The sequence below is a fragment of the Megascapheus bottae genome, chromosome 17 (assembly GCF_031878675.1).
Source record: "Megascapheus bottae isolate mThoBot1 chromosome 17, mThoBot2.hap1, whole genome shotgun sequence".
Lineage (NCBI taxonomy): Eukaryota > Metazoa > Chordata > Mammalia > Rodentia > Geomyidae > Megascapheus > Megascapheus bottae.
Window position 1 is genome coordinate 30,470,747 of NC_143525.1, and position 15,043 is coordinate 30,485,789.

Consider the following 15,043-nt stretch of genomic DNA (forward strand, 5'->3'; position numbering starts at 1 on the left):
TTCACATCTCGTTTCTAATAAGCCTTTATCTAAATGCAAATGTGATTCCAGCTTTCTGATTAGGATATTATATAGTCATGACGAGTGATTTTCTTTCTGACTCTGTGTTTCTTTGGCAAGTTTGCCTGGTGCTTGGATGGGAGCAGGCAGAAAGGCCCCATCTGTGGGGGCAGCAGTGACCTCGGACAAGTTTGCATGGATGGGAAGATGCTGGCTTTTTCTCATCGTGGGGAGACAGTGGTAGTGGCGGGTGGCGTGTGGTAGGGGTGTGATATTCTTACCCTAAAATTATTTTTTCTGAAATATGTTGACAGCTAAATTTGGCTGTTTGTGGGATTGGGTGGAATTTTCCTTAAAGTGAGAAAGCACGGCACTGTTCGGTTTTGATTTTATTTTTATGAGACCGGGTCTCACTCAATTGCTCTGTCCGACCTTCAATTTGTCGCCTTTCTGCCTGGGCTTCCTGAGGGATTATAGGTGTGCATTACCATGCTGTTCTGGGAAATCATGGCGCTGTGCTGTTTCCTCACTGTGGAGACCATTCAGGTGAAGTCTGACTCAGAGGAACAGCTCCTGGCATCCAGCTTTCCTGTTTGCTTCCTGTGGGAACTTAGAAAGTAAAGAACAAAAGAAAAAGAAAAAACCGGGTGTGGTAGCTCACGCCTGCAATCCTAGCTAATCAGGAGGCTGAGATCTGAGGACCAAGGTTCAAGGCCAGCCCTAGCACTAAAGACTGTGAGGCTCAGGGCTAGGAGTTTGGCCTAGTGGTAGAGTGCTTGCCTAGCGTGCACGAAGATCCGGGTTCAATTCCTCGATACCACATACATTTAAAAAAAAATCCAGGAGTTTGGCCTAGTGGTAGAGTGCTTGCCTGGCATACACGAAGACCCAGGTTCGATTTCTCGGTACCACATACATAGAAAAAAGCCAGAAGTGGTGCTGTGACTCAAGTGGTAGAGCGCTGGCCTTGAGAAAGTCCAAGGACAGTGCTCAGGCCCTGAGCTCAAGCAGAAGAAGGAGGAGGAGGAAGAGGAGAAGGAGGAGAAGGAGGAGAAGGAGAAGAAGGAGAAGGTGATAAGACTCTTATCTTCAATTAATCTTTAAAAAATAGGAAGTAGGGCCCCCATGACCCTTAAGCCCCATGACCCCCCCCCAAAAGAAAGAAAGAAAAGAAAGGAAGGAAGGAAGAAAAACGATTCAAATCCCAGGCAGGAAAAGTCTCAGAGACTCTCCAATTAAGCATCAACAAGCCAGTGGAAAGGCACTTGCCTGGCAAGGGTAAGGCCCTGAATTTAGTCCTCAGCTCTGCAGGAAAACAACAACAACAACAAAAAAACCAGCCAGAAGTGGAGCTGTGGTTCAAGTGGTAGAGTGCCAGCTTTGAGTGAAAAAGCAAAGGATAGTTCCTGATCCTGAGCTCAAACTCCAGTACTGCCACAAACACATTTTTAAAAGATTAATGAAGCCAGGCACAGTGGCTCACGCCTGTAATCCTAGCTACTCAGGAGGCTGAGAGCTGAGGATTACAGTGCAAAGCCCGCCCAGGCACTAAAATCCATGAGACTCCTATCTCCAATTAACCACTAGAAACCCAGGAGTGGCACTGTGGCTCAAGGGGTAGGGTGGTAGCCTTGAGCTGAAGAGCTCAGGGACAGTGCCCAAGCCCAGAGTTCTAGCCCCAAGGTGTGCACACACACACACACACACACACACACACACACACACACACACTTAATGAAATGCTTATAAATTTTAATTAAAAGTTTTAAAAAGCTTGATTTTCCACTATGTGGTCTGCTCTGTATTCTGGTGGAATTTGGAAGAAAGTCAAATGGAGGGGTGTGTGTGTGTTTGAAGCTGAGGGAGAAATCAGTGCTTTATCAGTGTGGTTCTGGTTGTAAGCAACAAAAATGGACTCTCATGAAAGTTACACACAAAGGGCTAGCTGCTAAGGTTGAGGTGGGCGACTCATTGCAAAAAGTGCTCTGCAGATTACTCTGGAGTTCAGAGATGGGAGCCAGACTTCCACCAGCAGGGAGCTAGGAATCACTATCTGCAGAAAACCAGGGCAGCTTCATTTCCTGAAAGGAAATGGGGGTGACATAAAGAGGAGAAATAGGAGGCTTGATATCAAGCCACAATAATAAATAAATGACCACTGTAGATGGCAGTAAGAGTCTTAGATTAGATTTTTTTTTGGTGGAATAATTCATGATGCACTCATCATCAATGGCCCAAAGATTTGTGGGGTAGTATATCTCTAAAGTACACCTCTCAACTTAAGGTGTTTCCTGTTTTCCTTCCTTTCCTTTCCTCTTTATCTCTTTCCTCCCTTCCTTTTCCTTCCTTCCTTCTTCACCTCCCCCCCCCTTCCCTTTGCCAGTACTGAGTTTGAACGCAAGGCCTCTTGCTTGGATTGCTACCTTGTGAGCCAAATTCCTCCAGCATGGATGGTTTGAGGAGATAGATCCTCTTAAGGTGCCTATGTTGGCTTTGAACCATGAACCTCAGATCTCAGCCTCCTGAGTGGCCAAGATGACAGGTGTGAGCCACCAGGGCTGAGATAGAATAGGTTTTTTTTTATATGCCTGCTCCCATATGGACTGACTACAAAACTAATAACCCAACTCCACCCCACACTCTCTGGGGGACGAAGGGCATCCTTTCAGGCTCAGCTCAACAATTTGGAGAGGCTGGTTATTATTACTAATAAAATGAAGGGATGTGCAGCCTGACTCATTTGCCCATGGCCAATAAACAGAAAGCAAGCACCCAGTAGTATCCGGAGGCCAATCTAACTTTGGAGTCACATATTAAACTGACTGCCAGACTGAAGAGGATGTCAGCAGCCAGGTCCTCGGGGCAAGACTTTCTCCTAGCTGCAGAACTCCTGGGTAGAAAGCTTGATTGACACAGACTCAGTCTTGAAGTCTGATCTGAGAGGTTCCATTCCATTTCCTTAATGGCTGTCAATCAGCTCCCCACTGTTTCCCCTGGGGCTGGGCCGGCAGGGGTGTCGTCCAGGCTTTTGAGCTACAGGAAGAACAAAGGCTGATCTTCCCTGTTTGTTTTTCCCAGCAAGACAGCCCCGGCCCTTAACCCTTCTCAGAAATGAGCTCAGGTGTCTGTTAGAGCCGAATGAATTGCTTTTCAAATCTCTGGGCTTCCCTGAGGCTTTCAAGATAACCAAGGAGCAAGTCTGAATAAGACATTACTTCAAATAATGCCTATAATCACTTTCTCTTGAAGATACTTCCGCTCTCCTCCTCCTCTTCTTCTCCTTTTATTTTTTTTTCTTCTTCTCCTCCTCCTCCTTCTTTGGATCTGGAAGTTGAACTCTGGGCCTAGTGAGTTCTAGAGCCCTTTTTTGTTTGGGTGAATTTTTCTGACAGATTCTCCTCTTTTTGCTTGGGGCCAGTCTCAGACTACAAGCATCTGACCAAGGCTTCTGGGTAGCTGGGATTATAGGCACTCACCCCTATGCCTTGCTTTCTGGTAAATAGGAAGTCTCATTGTTTTTGTCCAAGCTATCCTCCATCTGCAATCCTCCTGATCTCCACTTCCTTCCCAGTAGCTGAGATTATAGGGCATGAGCCACCACTGTGCTATTTTTGTAAAATTGTTATTATAAAGGTGATGTACAGAAGAGCTGCAGTCACATAAAACAAGTAATGAGTATATGTCCTACAGGGCTATTTTGAATAGAAAAGGACAGGTGTTACTATCAGGATTTCCCTATTGTGATGGGGACCTAACCCAGAGCTTTGTGTTATGCAGAACAAGTGCTCTTGTACTAAGCTACTTCCCTAATCCTGATGTTTTTTGTTTGTTTGTTTGTTTTTTCCTGTGGGTCATGGGACTTGAATTTGGCCTAGGCACTGTCCCTGAGCTCTTCAGCTCAAGGCTACCGCCCTAGGCTTGAGCCAAGCCCCACTTTCCATTTTCGAGAGGTTAATTAGAGATAAGAGGTCCTTATCTCAGGTCCTTTTGTGCCTGGGCTGGCTTTGAATCTTGATCCTCAGATCTCAGCCTCCTGAGTAGCTAGGATCGCAGGCATGTGCCACCATGCCTGGCCCTTGATGGATTTTTAAAGATATTGGTAATAAGATAAATTGGGGGCAATGAAGGTCTTTTTCTCCACTTCTTTCCAAACCACCACAAACACAGATACAACTTTCATTTAAAAAGGAAAAGGAAAGCCAGTGGCTGTTGGCTCTTTCCAGTATCGACTCAGAAGGCTGGGGTCTGAAGATTTAGTTTCAAAGTCAGCTAAGGGAATGAGACCAGCAAAAAGTCAAAGCTCAAGTGATAGTGGGCTAGCCTTGAGCAGGAGTTTTGGCCTAGTGGTAGAGTGCTTGCCTAGCAAGCATGAAGACCCAGGTTCAATTCCTCGGTACTACATACTTAGAAAAAGGCCGGAAGTGGTGCGGTGGCTCAAGTGATAGAGCACTAACCTTGAGAAAGCCCAAGGACAGTGCTCAGGCCCTGAGCTCAAGCCCTAGGACTGGCATCACCCCCGTCCCCCCAAAATAAAAAGAAAAGAAAAGAAAAAGATAGCTTGGTGGATCAAATGATTTACACCCATAATCTTAGCTACTTGGGAAGCTGAAATCCAGAGGATCTTGGTTCCAGGCCAGACAGAGCAGAAAAGCCAAAAGGCTCCACCTACTGTACACACCCACATCACCTCCCTGTTTCTTCTGCATCTGTCTCTCAAGGAGGACCACCTCTCCCCCTTCCTAATTCTAGATGGACTTCAGTGAAGAAAGAATACAGGTGTCTGGGGAGGGAGAGAGAAGGAAACAGCTACGGAGAACAATGTTTTCTGGACTAGAAAACTTGTCTATCCTGTCCATTTTGGTCATCCAGTTTGGTGTGGAGGTGGAAATTGGAAATCATCCATTCACCTTGTGAAACTGGGTTATATTTTGCTGATGCCAGGCCAACTGGCCCTTGGGAGACTTGTTACCACGGCAACTGGTCAGGTCACCTTGTTGTGACCCACCTGACCCAAGCTTGTTATGTCTAGACACTCATGCTGAGGGTGGCAGCATCCTAGAAATCAGAGAGACTCACACTGGCCTGGGTGCTGGTTCATCCTGTTTTTTTCTGACATCTGGACCTTTGACACACAAGGAATTCATGTCCCTGTTCTGTATTTTCCTGAGGGTGAGCTGCCTTTCTTCTCTAAGCCAGGAGCCGGCCCTCCACAGTCCCTTACCCTTCTATGACAGCAAATCCATCACACCAGTTAGATTTAATTAGAATGCAGTGACAGATGATTAGTTTACACATCAAGGCGCAGAAATAACTCAATGAATTGGCCCCATCCCAAAGGCCCTCTTCCCCTATATATATATATACACAGGAGCTGGCCTCGAACTCAGAAGATTTGCCTGCTAGGGCTGGGGCAGCCAGCGCCTGAGGAAGGAATTCTGTTTTTATAGTGAAGAAGCGAGCAGATCCAAGCTGTGTGGAAGCCTTACCATGTCCCTACATCTCTCTCTGTATCTCTCTCTCTCTCTCTCTCCACATCTCCCTGGGCTGCTGCTGAAGTTCATGTGGGTTTTGTTGGTGGACCTGATTCTACTATCTGTGGGGTACTCACACACTTTGTGAATCCTTTCTTCTTTGTCTTTGTCCTGTGACCTTCTAAGAGGGATTTTTTGATGGGACTTCATGAGGACTCTGACTAGAAAGTCAGACATAAAGGCAAAAAGTTCATCTTTAATTCTGGCCCTGTGGTTTGGTGATAGGGATGTGCTGGGGATGATGGCTGGTGCTTGTAATCCTGGTATTTAGGCTTAAGCAAGGAGATAGGGAGTTTGAGGTCAATCTAAGCTACACAGAGACTCTTTGGGAAGGACAAGAAGGGAGGGAGGGAGGGAGGGAGGGAGGGAGGGAGGGAGGGAGGGAGGGAGGGAGGGAGGGAGAAAGGAAAGGAAAAAGGGAAGGAGGGAGGAGGGTAAAGTCTGGTTACAAAAAGGTCAACTAATTCTTGCTGACTCTTTTTCATACACACACTTTCTCATTCCTTTGAGGATGACCAAGAAACAGCCACCACATGATCAGACTTTACATTAGACTGCCCTTGCTGTTTATTTTCTATCCCAAATCCCTTATTGTAATACTGGGCACCAGAGAGGCTGATCAGTTGTGAAAGACAACGCTGTTTGGTTCTTTTGGTGAAAGATTAGTTTTCTCAGTTAATGCACTGAAAAATTAAACCAAAAAGAAAAAATCCTAAAAGTCTACCCAGTGAACCAATCTGATCTTTCTTGGTCTCCATGTATAGCCATAGAAACCAAATCATCAATGGGAGAGGGCTAGAAATGTGGCTTAGTGGTAGAGTGCTTGCCTAGTCTGCATGAAGCTCTGGGTTCAATTCCTTGGTACCACATACACAGAAAACGCTGGAAGTGGTGCTTTGGCTCAAGTGGTGGAGTGCTAACTTTGAGCAAAAGAAATTCAGGGACAGTGCCCGGGTTCTGAGTTCAAGCCCCAGAACTGGCAAAAAAAAAAAAAAAAAAAAAAAAAGAGGAGAATCTTGGTCTTCACAGCCTGTGAGGCAATGATGTGAGCTTTCTAATTGCCAGAAGCCCCAGGGCAATGGCTCCACAAAAATCCCAGTAGGCACTACGGCTCTGGCCCCTCTACCCCACGATTGATGGAGGGCATCAGCCTTGCTACAGTAATGGGGGCGGACAGATGGATGCACATTGCCTCTGGCATGGTGTGGGCTGGGGGTGAGGGTGGGGTGGGGGCTGAGCTGTTGGGGAGAGCCCTTCCCCGGAAAGATGACACTGCATCATTAGCATAAACCAGAAGCCTATTGATCTGCCTGATTAGAAAGTCTTCTTAGGAACTGGAGTAATTAGCACAATTTACAGAGCAGCAGTTATCAGCTTCATTGCCTAATTAACAATGTAAATATCTTCTGAAATGACATTTTATAATCATGATCAGACCCTCTAGCATTTGCCCTGTTCACTGCTGATTCCTTCCCAGGTGTGGCGTGCTAGCCACTCTCCATGCCAGACTCCATTCCACGTGGTCATCACACCTATCCCTCCCTCATCTCCTGCTTTGTGTCTTCTGAGAGGTCTGCTCTGCCTTGCCTCTCTAGCCTGACACACAGTCTGCCCATTGAAACGCCAATTAAAAGTACTTAATTAGATGTGAAAGGGGAGTTCTGTCATGTTCTGGATGCTGAACTATTTTTTATTTATGTGCTTAGCAGGATAAGTCATCTTAAATTAGCATCACATTTCTTCCTCTGACGAGCATGTGAGAAATGAGGCCATTAGAAAGAGAGGGTTTAACACAATATTTGTGTACACTAGTCATGGGTGCAAAAGAATCATCCACAATGCATATGCTGCTTTGGCAAGCAGGGTTAGTCTCCTTTTGGATCTTATTTCCTTATCGTTTCGGGTGGAATTGCTGTTTGTCAGAGATTATTTGGCCTGCCTTACCAAACAGGAGCAGGGAACTGGATTGTTAAGATTTGTGTACTTCAAACTCATCTATTTGCAGTTATCAGGACCGTACGAAGAGATGACTGCCTCCTGTCTTAGGTTGTAAAAGGGATGGGAAACATAGTTCAATGGTAGAGCACTTAGCCAGTGTGGGGCTTTGAGTTCCATCCTCACTACTGGGAGGGGGAGTAGAGAAAGACAGAGAAACAGAAAAGCAGAGAATACAGAGAGAGCATACACACAGAAGCAGACAAAGAAAGGAAGAGGGGCGGGGAGTTTGGCCTACTGGTTGAGGGCTTGCTTAGCATGCATGAAGCCCTGGATTCAAGTCCTTGGTACCACATACACAGAAAAAGCCGGAAGTGGTGCTATGGCTCAAGTCGTAGAGCTCTAGGCTTGAGAAAGCCCAAGGACAGTACTCTGGCCCTGACTTCAAGTCTGGCAAAAAAAAAAAAAAGTGTGTGTGTGGGGGAGTTTGGCCTAATGGTAGAGTGCTCACCTAGAATGTATGAAGCCCTGGGTCTGATTCCTCAGTACTACATACATAGAAAAAGCTGGGTGTGGTGCTGTGGCTCAAGCAGTAGAGGTCTAGCCTTGAGAAAGCCCAAGGACAGGGCTCAGGCCCTGAGCTCAAGCTCCAGAACTGGCAAAAAAAAAAAAAAAAAAAAGGGAAGGAAGGAAGAAAGGAGAAAGGCACAGAGAAACATAGGGAGAGAGAGAAGCAGAGAGAGTAGAAGGAAGGAAGAAGAGAAGGAAAGAAATTCCAAATAGCACCCACACAAATCTTTTCTGTGGGTCCATTTTTCCATTTCCTGTTGAGACCCCAGTGTTTTCCATTAGTAGAATTGTGTCTCTCATTGGTAGATTACTCGCTTCTGGTCCTTTGGTTTCCACTAATTGCATGGCAGACATGAAATTACACTGGTACAGAGAGTGAGGGAAAAGCAAAAAGAAAGGAAAGGAACTTAAAGATATAAACCAGCACATACTACATTGGTAAAAAGATAGGAAAGGCAAAAAATGAATTCCAGAGGAATTTGCCATGGATTTTAATTAACCATCTTGTTCTTATTCCCCATTATCATTGATTTGTGTGATAAGTGCCAATTATATGTGTCATAAGTATACTCCTTTCGGTTGAAGACAAGAGATCTTATGTGTGATGCAAATAAGGGTTCTCAGAATGCTAATTTTGTAATGAGCCAATGCATTCTTCAAGGAGTTTATAGTCTAGAGGGGGAATAAAACATGTGCATAAATAATTACAATGCAAAGTAGGAATCTGGCATGTCATGAGACAACACAGAAAGAATTATGACCAGAAAAAGAGGGTGGGGAAACAAATTATAGTTGAGGGATTCAGTAAGCCCTGCTTGAAGGTTGGGGAAATAAGGCATAAAAATACATGGAAAGCTGGGTGCTGGTGGCTTATACCTGTAATCCTAGCTACTCAGGAGGCTGAGATCTGAGGATCATAGTTCAAAGCCAGCCTGGGCAAAAAGTCCAAGAGACTCTTATCTCCAATTAACCACCAGAAAACTGGAAGTGGTGTTGTGGCTCAAGGGATAGAGTGCTAGCCTTGAACTGAAGAGCTTAGGGACAATGTCCAAGCCCATAGTTCAAGCTCCCCAACTGACAAAAAAAAAAAAAGTGGGAGAATATCTGGTAAGCTATCATATGAAGGGAAGAGAAGGAAGAAAATAAAAATAAGGATATGTATCCATAAGAAATTTAATTGTAGCCGGGTTCAGTGGCTTAAGCCTGTAAGCCTAGCTACTCAGGAGGCTGAGATATGAGGATCTCAGTTCAACGCCAGCTCAGGCTTTAATGCCAGAAGCTGTAGCCATCTTACTATGTAGCTTTTCTTTTTCTTTTCTTTCTTTCCTTCTTTCTTCTTTCCTTCCTTCCTCTTTTCTTTCTTTCTTCCTTTCTTCATTTTTTTTGTTGGTCATGGGGATTGAACTCTGGACCTGGGTTCTGTCCCTGGTCTCTTCAACTCAAGGCTAATGCTTTACCACTTTGAGCCATGGCACCAATTCTGGTGGTTAATTGGACATAAGAGTCTCATGGACTTTTGTGCCTGAACTGGCTTTGAACTGCGGTCCTCAGATCTCAGCCTCCTGAGTACAGGTGTGAGCCACTGGTGCCCAGCTTTTTTTGGGGGGAGGTAGGGGGTGGAGAAGGCATCATGGTTTTGAACTTATTGTTGGTGTTGTTTGCATTTTTTAACTCTGTGTGTGTGTGTGTGTGTGTGTGTTCTTTCTCTTTTTGATACTATAGATTGAGTCTAGAACATTGTACTTTCTAGGCAATGCCACTGAGCTACATTTCAGTTCACCCCATCGAGCATTTCTTACCTGTAACCCATAGCCAGAGAGCAAGTGCTGACTGAGCATGGGTCAGTGGGCCTGAGGGTCATCAGAAAATGTGTCCAGTGGTTATGAGAGCAGAGGCAGCTGTCATCAGTTAGCATTTCATTGCTACTGGCTACCATGCTCCTGCCTGCAGCTTTAGAGCAACTGGCGGCTGGTGTGTGTGTGTGGGGGGGGGGGGTGTGCTCCTAATAGACTAACAGCATTTGATAATGAAAACAAAACTCTTAGATCAAGAGTCTTGACCCCCTGCCCCAAGGTGGCATAAATGTCACACACAGGCTTTTTAGGAAGGATACACTTTGGCTTGCCATATATTGTCATCCTTAAACCGAGTTCTTGGGATGAATTAGGGAGTTCTGAACATCAGCAGGCTAATAATAACCTCCACCCATGTCCTGGATAAGGCTCTGTTGTTCCCAGTGAGGGAGTTTTGTCTTCCCCCAGTCCTGGCTGCTTCTGCCTGCTCTGTAGGACGAAAGGTACAATGGTAATAGGTTACAGGCTGGTGGGTCGGTGGACAGAGGTTAGAGGGCTAACTCTCCTACCTGCTCATTCACTCTGAGAATGAATGCATGAATTGGAAAGGCCAGCTGATCTAAGATACAAATTTTATTGATAAAATAAAAGAATAGGCCTGTGATCTCAGCCACCAGAGGAGATTATAGTCTGTTAGCCAGTCTCCTCTACCTAAAAATGACTGAAAGCAAACAAAAGGGCTGGGAGTATGAATCAAGTGGTAAGTACCTGCCTAGCAAGCACAAGGCCCTGAGTTCAAAACTGAAGTGTCTCTCCCTCTCTCTCTCTCTCTCTCTCTCCCTCTCTCTCTCTCTCTCTCTGTCTCTCTCTCTCACACACACACACCACCACCACTACCACCACCACCACCATAAAATAAAATGTATTTTAAAGAAATTTGAAATTTGGAATGCTTGAATAATATTTAATTTATCACCTCCTTCATCCTCTCTGATCACCCCCCTCCTACCCCTTTTCTTTCTGTGGGTCATGGAGCTTGAACTCTGGGCCTGGGCAGTGTCCCTCAGCTCTCTTATCTCAAGGCTACTGCCCACCCCTGGACCTGGCCTTTGTCCCTGAGCTCTTCAGCTCTAGGCTACCACCCTACCCTTTGAGCCTCAGCCCCACTTCCCCTTTTCTTGTGGATAACTGGAGATAAGAGTCTCAGTTCTTTAGTGCCCCAGCTGGCTTTGAACTGAGATCCTCAGTTCTGAGCCTCCTGAGTAGCTAGGATTATAGGCGTGAGCCACTGTGCCTGCCTTTTATCCAGAGTCTTTATTTTGTTTTAATAAGAACTACATAAAACAGTGACTAGCAGGAAAAAGATGAACTGGGTGATTACAAAGTTTGCAAAAGGAAGGTGCAGTCAGATGACCCGATCTCTGTTGAGAAGTGGAGGAAATTAGGGATGTATTAGCATTTGGATATGAGAGATTCCTCAAAAACCCTCCTGTAAGTTGGGTGTGAGAGCCTGTGGCCCTCATTCTTTCTACTCAGGAAGCTGAGATATGAGGATTACAGTACAAGGTCAGCTAGGATAGGAAAGTCTGTGAGCCTCTGCAGGCTATGCCGGGTCCCACACCCTTTCCCCTCTCTGCCTTTGCCCACCATGAAGTAAGGAGCTCTTGCCACATACGCATTCCATCTCACCATGGCTCCAGGATCCACAGAGCCCAACATTATGTACTGAAACTGCTGGAACTGAGCTAAAATAAATCTTCTCCTCTTTAAGTCCTTTATGTCAAGTATTTGGCCACAGCGACAGGAATTCTAATACAGACTACATCGCATGAAGCCAGCAAAAAACCCTATAAGGAAGAGGTGGGTCATTGATTGGCTAAAGGTTAAATGGGAGGATGGAAAAGCTTGCTTCCCTGGCTCTCTCCCATTTCAACCATGTTTCCGGCCTGGCTTTTGGTTGTTGTTGGATATTTTGGAATGGTTCTGCCTCGGGGAGACTTGAACTGAGGTCCTCCCCATCTCAGTTTCCAGATGTGAGCCACTGTCACCTGGCTTCCCTTTCTCTTTTCCGCTTTCTCTGCCCCTCAGATGTTACCCATGTACCACCATCATATATATTTTCTTTATTCTGTTTTTCCCAAACCTTGAAGGCTGGGTTGGTACCTGACAGGCATTCTATACACATTTATTGAAGGAATGGATAAAAGTTTGGGTAGGATGGGAAGATAGAGATCTAGCTGGAAGAAATTATGGAACAAAGTGGGATGTCTGGGGTTTTTCCTCATTTGTTTTTGAACCCTCACTAATGCTTGTCAAACTTTAATGCGTCTGGAAACCATCAGGGGATCTTGTTAAAATGTTGATTGTGAGTGTGCAGGTCTGGGTGGGAGCAGATGCATTTCTAACAAGCTCCCAGGTGAGGGCTTGGCCACCCATCCATGAATCGCATTTAGCTCAGCAAGGCTCTAGACCACTCTGGTATGTTGCTTAGAATGAGCATGTGGAGAATCAGAAGCTAATGAAGTAGGTGAGAGAAATAACCATTAGAGCATACAGGGAAGCAGTTTTCCAAGGCACAAAGAAACTTCCCTCCATGGAACAGGAGAGAAGGGGTGAAGACTTAAAAGAAGTTCTTGCCTGATAATGTTTATTTTCTCCAGGAGTGAGGGAGGAAGGAAGTCAGGGTGGGAGTCCAAAGACACAGTCATTTTCTTCCCAGGAAGTAACCAGAATGCCTTTGAAGTTTGGGTCATAAATTTCAAAGAATACCCCCATCAAGTCTGTCGTACAATTTTCTCAGTATTAATCTGTTTGGGGGCAGGTTGGAGGAGGGGAAGAGATTTAGCTAGGGTGAGTGTGGCAGAGGGTGAGAGGAGCCAGGAGGCTGAGGATGGTGGTGAGGGAATAATTTTAATGAGACACAGGAACTGGGCAAAAATACTGCTGCTGACCCTGCTTTCGAGGGGCTCCAGGGAGGAAAGAAATGACGGATAGAATTCTATGAAGATATATCTATGTACATCCACACGCATTATATATTTATATAAATAGCAAGAGGATAAAGGTACTGGGGAGTTAGTGTCTCGGGGGCATCATTCAACCTGTAACTAAGGAGAAGCTCACATTAATACCCCTGGGGATAACTGAGATGTAAGTACTACATTGGCTTCCCAGTGGGAAATAAATGAAGCTTAGTTGTTTCTCTCCCTTTGCTGGCCTCACTTTCTTGATCTCTTACTGGGTGTTTTCTAGGGTCTCCTTCCAAATAAATTATTAGTTCTCCAATTGTCACCTCCAGGTCTTCTGGGAGATTCTAAACTTGAGGAGAGAGAGAAAAAATAAAATGAATGAATGTTAGGCCAGGTGCATTAGTGGCTCACACCTGTAATCCTCGCTACTCAGAAGGCTGAGATCTGAAGAACACAGTTCAAAGCCAGCCTGGGGAAGGAAAAAGCCCCTGAGACTTTTATCTTCAATTCTCAAGTGGTAGAACGCTTGCCTTGAGTGGAAAAGCTAAGGGATGCTACTGCACTGCTGGTGGGATTGTAAGCAAGTTCAACCACTCTGGAAAGCAGTGTGGAGGTTTCTTAAAGAATTGAAAATAGACCTTTCCTATAATCCTGCCATACCACTTCTGGGCATCTACTCTGAACATCATAACCCAAGATACGATAAGGATACCTGCTCAGCTATGTTCATCTCTGCACTATTCACAAAAACCAGGTGATGGAAACAATCCAGATGCCCTACTGCAGATGAATGGATACAGAAAATGTGGTATATATACACGATGGAATTCTACATAGCCAACAGACAAGATAAAATAATGGCATTTTCAGGGAAGTAGATGAATCTAGAGCGAATCATGTTGAGTAAGACAAGTCAAGACCAAAGGAACAAAAGGCACATGGTATCCTTAATATGTGGCCATTAGATCCACACAGTACAAGAGCGAGGACTCAATATTTGTGTACCCAATGCTATGGACATGGTATTGGAAATATAAACATAACTACATAGACATAACAATTTATGACTCTATAGACATATATCTTATTAAATAGATTAATATGTATCTATGACATACAAACCCTCAGCCTAATTTTAATTATGTTCTAAAATCTAAGTACCAGTGATTGTATATAGAGATTCCCTTCTTGAATACCTGTTTGTTACATCATTTGAAATATGATGTAAAAATCAATATTAATAAATTCTTTAATAAAAAAAGCTAAGGGATGGCATTGTTAGGTTCAAAAAGTGTGTGTGTGGGGGGAAGAAAAGCAAGCTAAAGAGGAGACTAAGAGACAGATAAACATCGAGGAGGTGGCTCCAGCCAAAGCTAGAGACTCATTTCTTGTTTATAATCTGAAGGATGTACAGTGGGTCTGAAAGAATGCTAAGCTTGTTTAGTGGAGGTGATTTGAAAATAGCACATGGTGGAACAAATGGCAGAAAATAAGGTCACAGTTGAAGGCAGGGAAGGGAGAGAGCCGAATATCTGCTGGAGGTCTAAGCTGGGAGTAAATTTTGCTCTGCTTCCTGCTCATGAGTTTATCTAGTCTGCAGAAGGGGGTAAGATGGGAGTGTTGGTGAATCAAGATGCTGTTTTAGGGCCTCAAGTAAGGACACCTGGCCATTTTGCACCTACCTAGTATCTAGGCCCTTAGTTCAAGCCTCATTACTGTCATAAGACAAAATGAAATAATGACCAAATATGAAAAGGGTCAGACATTAAAACCAAGGAAGTTAAAAAGCAAAAACCCCAAATGAGCTCTGTCACACCACAACTACTTACAGATGTTCAGTGACAAGGACAGGAGACATAAAGGGGCTGTCTACAGCTACCTTGTCCTTTCAGATGTTCAAAGCTGTAAACTCCTTACAACAAGGAGAAACACAAATTTGGAAGGCTGGCTTATAGTGCTTCTAGGTTTGAGAATGGTGAACAGCATTCACCTGACCCACCCAGAACCATTGTGTAAGGATTCTGAGTGGCTAATGACCACATAAACTCTCCCACTCAGAAAGGATCAAGGCTATAGATGACAGCTACCATTTTGAGTCTTTAACTCCCATTTCCTGTGGGAGGAAGTGAGAAGCCATTAAGGGGTCTAAAGCACCCAATTTGTAATACCCCCGATTAGACCAGCCTCTCACAGTGCACAGAGAAGAGTGGGAGAAAGTCCAGGTGGGAGAGTTCAGGCCTCTGGA